At 33.6% G+C, this 8,694-nt stretch overlaps 1 long non-coding RNA gene across 10 annotated transcripts; it reads right to left on the bottom strand.

Moving 5' to 3' along the window:
* Positions 1–443: 443 nt before the first annotated feature.
* LOC128158501 (uncharacterized) lies at positions 444–8,411 on the bottom strand. Of its 10 annotated transcripts, none has more exons than XR_008240001.1 (8): positions 8,234–8,411; positions 7,899–8,058; positions 4,481–4,963; positions 4,063–4,237; positions 3,478–3,973; positions 2,521–3,330; positions 2,280–2,377; positions 444–1,187 (listed from the first exon to the last, which is right to left on the bottom strand). It is a non-coding gene; the product is annotated as an uncharacterized LOC128158501 (long non-coding RNA). The 10 variants fall into 10 exon arrangements; XR_008240004.1 differs by lacking the exon at positions 7,899–8,058 and having other exon boundaries at positions 3,478–3,687; positions 3,804–3,973; positions 8,234–8,410; XR_008240003.1 differs by lacking the exon at positions 7,899–8,058 and having other exon boundaries at positions 3,478–3,687; positions 3,814–3,973; positions 8,234–8,409.
* Between the last annotated feature and the right edge of the window lie 283 nt (positions 8,412–8,694).

Raw genomic sequence — 8,694 nt, 5'->3', positions numbered from 1 at the left:
CCATTGTCCCTGAGAGAGTTGTTTACTACTCCCTTGCAGAGGTTCGAAAAGATTTTGAAAAAAATCATAATGGAGATTGGGTAAAGGTTAGAGATGATGCTTTGGTGCTAGGAAAGTATAACCAATCCGCAGGAACCATGGAAAAACTTGTGACAATTACTGATGACCTGGAGGTCACTGTCCGTTTTGGTGGTATTGTTATTGTCAAGTCATCCTTATAATAATAAGCAAATTATACAGTACATGTATTTATTGTAAATAACACCACTGGGTTTTACAAAAGAACTTACGACAAAGTCATAGATATTTTCAGTCTGATGAAATATCTTTAAAAAAAAATTTATGAAAAACAATTAAAGGCCCCCAAAAAATTGTTTGTTGGATTTGCCTCCCATCTCATTCAAATGCCCCTTACTGATAAATTTACTACCAAAAAATAAAGATTTTTTTTTAATACATGTATATGGAGATTTTTATTTTTTTATCGATTTTTAATTAGTTAAACTTTAGATTTAGAAAATTAATCTATTTTTCTATTCCTCCATTCTTCTATCTAGAAACTTCCAGGTGGCAATTCCAAACAAACATTTTTTTAAGGATGGCCTTATATTTACAATTATTTTGATTTCCATAAAAATCATACTTTGTAAAAAAATTATTAGTTCCTGATTAATAAGCATTCATTAATGTGGCCATAAGTTGCAATCCTTTAGTTAAACGCAGCCAAGGACTGGTTTCAAGTTAACAATTTTTTCCAAAAACAGAGGTGGTGGTCCAAGGATTCGAGAACTCAGTGGAGAAAATGCATGTCAACATATTTTTGGAGGCTGTAGACAAAATAACTAAATGCGCTGGGATTAAAGACAGCCCAGATGTCACTATCAAAAGTTCGCAGGGATACCGCTTTTTTTCCACCCACGTCATTAATGGAAAACCATCCAACAAAAGTGTGATTCGTGCCAATGGTTGCTTAGGAGGAGTTCAGGGCAACGCATTATGTGGTCCTTGTTCTAAGCTTGAATCCTCACTGAATGCACAGGAAAATGCTTCTCCCAATATGCTTCATCCTAAAACCCCTTTGAAACATGTCCCACATACAACTCTCATCAAACATTTCAAAGTCATCCGAGAAGAGAACAGAAAGCTTCAGAGTCTTGTAGAATCTTTGAGTAGAGGTAAAATAATGTCTGCAATGAAAAAAACAACCAGCAATTCAATACATTATATTTACATTCTACATATTTTTTGCTTGTAAAGTGTTGAAAGCTACGGCAGTTAAAACACTGTAATGCACACAGGGTACTCAAAGGTTAAAATGATGATTTTTATCATGACTTCACAAACGTTGTTAACTGCAACGTCACAAGCGAAGTCAAAGTTCACGCTTGCGGCTGTTACTGTAGCTCTTCCATTAATATGAACTAACCCTTAGGATAAGATAGGAATTTTAAGGTATAAATCACATTCGCAGACAAGGCATGAAGTTAGAAAAATGTAAATATAAGCATTGAATCATGAATTTTTTGAAGAATACAATCTCATAAGTGCAGCGATGTGTGCACACAAATTTTCATAACGCGCGTTACTTAATTTGTATGCACACACCGCTGCAGTTATGAGCCTGTATACTTGAAAGAATCATGACTCAATGCTATAATGGACCACAAAAAAATAAACATCATTTTTGCATACACCATAAACATATACATTCATAAAGAAACAGTAATTAAATTTATGTTCAGGCATGGAATAATCTTAATAGAGTAATCATAATCAATTGTAATGATTACTCTTCCTCAAGTAATCAACAAAAATCTGTAATTATGAAAGTTGAAGGTGCAAGATCAAGATTTCACTCAGACTCATAAACTGCAAAGTTTATGACCTTGTTTAAATTTAAAAGATTGCTTATAATTTTACATTTGAACATGCATAATAAAGTTGTAGAAATTATAAAATGTTATCTTATCAAGATTGAAATATGAAGTCTTAGATTTCCATAATAAAAATACCTTGTTAACTCATAACCCTAATGAACTTGAAGGGTTTTTACAATATATTCAGAAGAAGAATCATTTACATTATAGTGGGGGAAAATTGAAGTGATCATTTATTAATCGATAACATGTCATATAGTAATTGATTACACAAAATTCCTCTATGTAATCAATTATTAATCGATTACATTTTAAGTTATAATGCATATGCCTGTTTCAATCAAGTTTAAGTTTTAATGCCTATGCCTATTTCAATCAAGTTAATTTGCATAAATTTATTACTTTAAAGGTGAGACAGCTTCCGTTGCTGATGATGTTGGAGAGGGCCTTTTTGCAACTCTTCAAAGTTGTAAATCTGGCAACGCTCTCATGGACCTTTTCTGGGAAGAACAAAAGAAAGCATTAACAACTAGTCCAAAAGGTTTACAATAGCTAGATCATTTTCCGCAATACACATGTTTTTGTAGGAAAGATAATTATAATATTGTTAGAGTTAACAATTTTGGTATACTTAATCTATTACCGTTAATCATTATTAGGAATGAGATGGCATCCGATGATGATCCGTTTTGCCATTTATCTCCGTTGCCAAAGTCCCAGAGCATATGAGTCATTGAGAGAAAGTGGAGTCCTTCGACTACCAAATCAAGCTACTCTTCGTGACTACACTAATTTCATCCAGCCTAAATCTGGTTTTCAGGCTGAGGCTTTTCAGGTGAATATCATTCTCAGATTAATATGATGTACTGGCTTACATAAAATGTTTTTGTTTTAGTAAAATAAATATTTCTAAATGGCCTAGAAAAGATGTTCAGTGTAATTTAGATTGATCTTTCAATAAACTATTTGGATAAAGGAATTAAAAAAAGTTGCCAAGGACTTGCCATCAGAGAAGAAGTATGTGTGTCTCCTACATGATGAAATGAAGGTCAAGTCGGATCTTGTATATGACAGGAGAAGTGAGCAAGTTATAGGGTTCACCAACCCAGAGACCTGGACATTTGATGAGGTTTATACACTTAAAAAGTTTTGAAACATAATGTTAATAAAATCATGATGGCATGTATAACTTTTCCTCTGTTCATATCCTTCTTTGATCTTCTTATTTTCACTTTAACTGCTTAATTCCATTTCCAAAAAACCTTATATGTAGGATGAAACAAAACGAATTGCCACCCATGTCTTGGTTTTCATGGTGATTGGGATTAATTCCAACATCAAAATGAGCATTGGGCATTTCCCGACAAGATCTTCAACTGCTGATGAGTTGTTCCCCCTTCTTTGGAAAGCTGTGGCCTACCTCGAGATAACTTGTGGATTGAAGGTTCAATTTCTAAAAAGATCAAGATTAAACAGCTTGCAAATGATTTATCAAATTTCCCTAAAAAGAATACTCAAGTTTCTATACACAGTATCACACTATCACTTAAATCAGCTTGAAACCATACTTTTGATGTGTAAAATAAACTGGTATATTTACATTTAGGTGATCTCATCCACCAGCGACAAAGCGTCTCCGAATCAGAGGCTTTACAGGCTGCACAGAACAGGGAATGAAGATGTGGTGTTCTTTGCTGACAATCCTTTTTCCGAAGAAAAAAGAAATATCTATTTCTTTTCTGATGTTCCACACCTCATTAAAACCATAAGAAACAATGTCCACAAGTCTCGTCCAGGTGGCACCAAATATCTGTGGGTGAGCAATTGAAATAAATGTGTACAGTCCAATAATAAAAAATTCACAATTATGCAACTATCACCTTCCTATGGTTATTCATTCTTCTAATACAAACTATTTTAGAATACCAACTCAAACATTTTATGGTCGCATGTTGAGACAGTTTATAACGATGACATGCAAGGACAGTTGTACAGGACCAAGCTTAAGTATGACCATGTTTATCTCACTCCTTCATCGACCATGAATGTCCGTCTGGCAGCACAGGTACACATTTCCCAACATGCTCTAGCAGCAGCTAAAAAAGAAAATAATAAATTAATCATTGGCTTCATTTCAAACACTGAAAAATGACTTTTAATAAATACAATAAATTTTATATTAAACCTCTAGGTGTTAAGCAGGTCTGTTGGTAGAATAATGTCTGCCTATTATGGCCCAGAGATGGCAGAGACCTCTAAATTCTTCCAACTGGTGGACAGGTTTTTTGATTGTTTGAATGGGCGGTCACTACATGAGGCCATACGTACACGGAAACCTGACCTTGCTCCATACAAGCAGGCTGATGATCCCAGGTTTGAGGTATTAATAAAGACAAAGAGTCACTCTAACACTATGAGTATGATGAGTACACATAGACTGTATAGTCTGTCCAATATATTTATACTGCACAATTTCTTCAATATTTATAAATACCTCTGGGTTCAAACAATGTTCATTTAATAGTATGAAAATATTATCATATATTATTATGATGATTTTTTTCAAATTTTGGCCGAGAAGGAATATTTCATGGTACACAAACCATAATTTTGTTATTTCTTCTAGTTTTTGAGAGGCGAATTCCTGGACTATTTCAGTAACTGGCAGGCCTCAGTCACAGCAAGGCCAGGATTTACGAAGCAGGAGAGAAACAAGATGGTCCTTTCACATCAGACAATTGAAGGAATCATCATGACAGGTAAGTCAATTTACAGATAATAAATTAGTGGATTATTCTTACATCAAAACAATAATACATACATATTTGTATATACTATATATTCTAAGGAGAAATGAATCTCCTGGTGTGAATATTTTATAACCAAGCAAAATTCATAAATAAATTTTTACCTTGCAGTCAATGCCTTTGTCGAAAGTACAAAATATCTTTTGAGGCAAGGTGTGCCATACATCTTGAGCCAGGTGTTTTGTCAAGACCCTCTTGAGGAACATTTCGGGAGACACAGGGGACTGGGGGCTCGACATGATAACCCCACTGTTCACCAGTTCAGGTGAGTGAATTCCCCTAAATATCCAATATTTACATTTGCAAATATGTTTCCTAAAATGAACATTATATGAACCTTAAGAGTAGCGAAAGTTTTCAACTTTGTGTGAACTTTTTCATGATGTCACAATGATCACAGAACATGCTTATCAGTTGGATTATTGTAAACATAAAATCTCCATTATTTTAACAATTCTAAAGGTTTTCCTTCTTCAAATATAAATAATAACAGCATTGTTAAAAAGTTTACCGGGATATGAACTTTGTTGGTACATGGTCAAATCTTCAGAGAAGCCCTTTGGGCTTCACAGGATTTGATCACTTGACCAACTATGTTCATATCCTGGTGAACTTTTTAACATTGTCATTTATTTCTTAATTGTCAAGAGGAATGAAAGTTTAATCTATAGTGTGTTTTCAATGATGATAAAAATCAACATCAAAATTTCGGTTTTTCTACACCTACCAGTTATTAAAACTAACAGGAATTAGAGGTTTTTAAATTCTTTTTATTGAAATGTCATAGCCACAAAGTTAAATACCATTTATAATCATAAATTCAGCAAACTAACTTGTTTGTTTTAACAATATTTCAGCCACCATGAAAAATACCATTTATAATCATAAATTCAGCAAACTAACTCTAGTTTGTTTTAACAATATTTCAGCTACCAAGAAAACCAGCTGAGACTTCAAAGGTCCCTTGCCATGACTATAATTCCAAAGGGCAACACAGCAGGGAGGACAGGGGAGAAAAGGCAGCCAACTGTTTCAAACAGTCCCATTAAAAAAATCAAGAGACATTAAAAATCTAATAAATTCAATGAACTGGTCAAAAGCTTTTGTTATTAATCAACATTGTAGATATTTTTTTGTTAAATTATAACAAAAGGTAAGCCTTTCTAATACAATAGTCTATAATCTAATGCTGATTGGTTAAAAAAAAAACCCTGGGGGTAACATTTGGAATTTCTTTTTAAGAATTTCATCACAAAATGTGGGGTTTAAAATCATATAATTCATAATAATGTAATATACAGTGGGTAACTGACAAATACTGATATAAAAAGTGTACGATTTTTATGAAAACATATTTTTCATAGAGGCACCACTCTTTTTCAATTGATTCTGTCCAAAACATTTAAAACATTGTATGGTAGCTAAAAAAGCAAGAACCAATTATGTCATTTTCTAATACTTTAATTCTAAGACAACTTTCAAGAAATAAATATCAATTAATAGACTTACGAAGAGCTTTTTGCTTGCTTACCATTTTTGTTTTCATGTAAAAATTTTCCATAATTTGCCTGCATTTTGCATGACACCTGACTTTATGAAAAAGGGACAATATTGTTAAAAACAACTGTTCTTGCACATCAGTTTTTGACTCTGTGTGATAAGTACAATTATATAATATTGAAACAGCATCATTTTCCAGACATATGGAATCAGTAAATTGTTGAAGTGTAGGAACAGACATTGAAGTACACAACTTTCTGAACACTAACTCCAAGATCACAAAAAAATCTATAATATCTGATGATGGCTGCGTCAGAGCACCTCTAGATTTAACAGATACTAATTTGGTTGAACCATCTTTGTCGGTTAATCTATCTATGCATTGTTCAGTGTCATGTTGTGAACAAAACTTTTTTTTGCACCGAAATAGCACAAAGCCTGCAATGTAAGCTACAATATCTCTTTCATCAGATTTCAAAACCTTGCTACCTGCAGTATTACATTTTGCTGTTGCTTTACATTGTGGTTTGCTTATGATTTTCTCAGCTGTTTTAAGTGAAATAAAAGCAGAAAGCTGGCGATGTTTGATAATTTTGAAAATTTCATCAATAAGTGAAGGCTGTTGAATCTGGTAGTTATGCCAGGCCTTTTCTTTGGCGGAAGACGAGAAGATTTCTGATTTAATAATGTTGTCTAGGGACTTTAAAGCTGGAACCAACTGGACAGCTGTAATTGTTATTGTATAAATCTCATTTTTAAAAGAATAAAATATTTATAATATATTTAAAATATTTAAATGAAATTGTTTAACCTCATCCTTTAATAAACAATTAATGAATTCAAGCATAACTTTCATATAGTTTACAGTTTTTATTATATATTATCAGTTCAATTGACAGCATCTTTGTCAAAAATTATTGATAGTATTTTAAAGTTTATATTTAATAAATAAGTGACAATTACTGAGTTTCTCTTTGTTTAGTTATTGTATTAACAATGAAAATGAAGATGCAAATTGCAACATGTATAAACTCTTTTGTAACTTCAATGAATTAAAGCTGACATGAATTCATAATAGCATTAGGTCACCATATTAGTTTCGATTGCTCCTCTACTGCCATTGAGGTATATATACTATTCAAGAAAGTTACTGTCAATTGAAAACTAAATGATAGTAAATCCAAGAAAGTAACAATGTAACATCGTTTCCACGGTTTCTACAAAAATGTTCCATTTCTATAATCTATGTGATCATTGACATTGCTCGATCTGCAACAGTGCAAGGTTTTCACATGTGCATGTTTGGTGCTCTTGGACATATATAGGGGGTGTGAAGCGATGAACTGAACAATAGAAATCGACAACTTATATGGTGGTGGTCGGGAAATAATGCATATCTATTATGTAATGTCAGCTTTAACAATCAATATGTAACTTTTAAAAAGGATAAAGATTTTTTTTTTACTGTTCTAAAACAAACTTTGAAGATTGATTGGAAATTTTTGCCTTCACTTCTTGATGAAATAGAATTTAGTCCATTATTTAAGTACAAAACTGACTATCAAATTAAAGCCAAGCTCTGTACTGTTATCAGCTTTCACAGAAAAATAATTATAAAATGCATTAAGGCAAGCCATCAAAGAAAACAGCAATAACAGCATAATGTAATATATCAACAACATTGCTTCAACTGGCTCTTTAGAAAATACATTACCATGCACGGACACGAGCATTTGTTTAATGTGCTCTGGCAACAACTCGTCACATTTTAGGTCATAAATGACACCCTCAATCAATGCCTCAGTAACGCTCTCCTCTGATTGATTTGTATTAACAACAGATAGCTGTTCAGGTGGACCTTCGGCATCAAAATCCTTATCGCCAATTAAAAAACTTGGTTTTCAAAATACAAACCTGACACAATTTGAACAAGTACAATAACATGTGTTTTCGATTGAAATAATCAATTAAAAAGGGTAATGGTAAAAATATCGTGGCTAAACGCGAAACAGTTATGGTCGATATAGCAGATTGATATGAAGTACTTACCTCAGCTTCGAACACCGCGCTCAAATCATGCAGATCTTCACTCTCTATGATGCTCGCCATGCTCTTTCCGATAACAGGAAGTTCGATGTATGCCTCCCGGTGAGGGCGCTGCGAAAAGTAGAAGATAATTTGGCGCGAACGTGAGTCAGCGGTCCCTTCGTTATATGTCAATGGTTGTTCTTACAGTGTATGACCGAGGATCAACTTGACCAGTTATAGTTGATGGAACACAAGTGCCTTGTTTCTTAATTCTGACGGTTTCACCCATTTCGAGAGGTTTAAGTGCTGTGGATTGTCTCGAATAGTATTAACTTTGTTTTTGTCGACTAAAGACAAGCTGGTTCCGAAATTGCTTATGATTGACAGGTTTCGGTTGCAACTGTTCGTGAGTTGATGGTATGATGGATCGAAGACGTCGACTCATCAAAGCTTGCGCGGGGGGGGGGGGGGGGGGGGGGTAT

This window comes from Crassostrea angulata, chromosome 8, assembly GCF_025612915.1.
Source record: "Crassostrea angulata isolate pt1a10 chromosome 8, ASM2561291v2, whole genome shotgun sequence".
Taxonomy (NCBI): domain Eukaryota; kingdom Metazoa; phylum Mollusca; class Bivalvia; order Ostreida; family Ostreidae; genus Magallana; species Magallana angulata.
The sequence above is the reverse complement of the archived record's forward strand: the minus strand, read 5'-3'. Positions and strand labels throughout refer to the sequence as shown.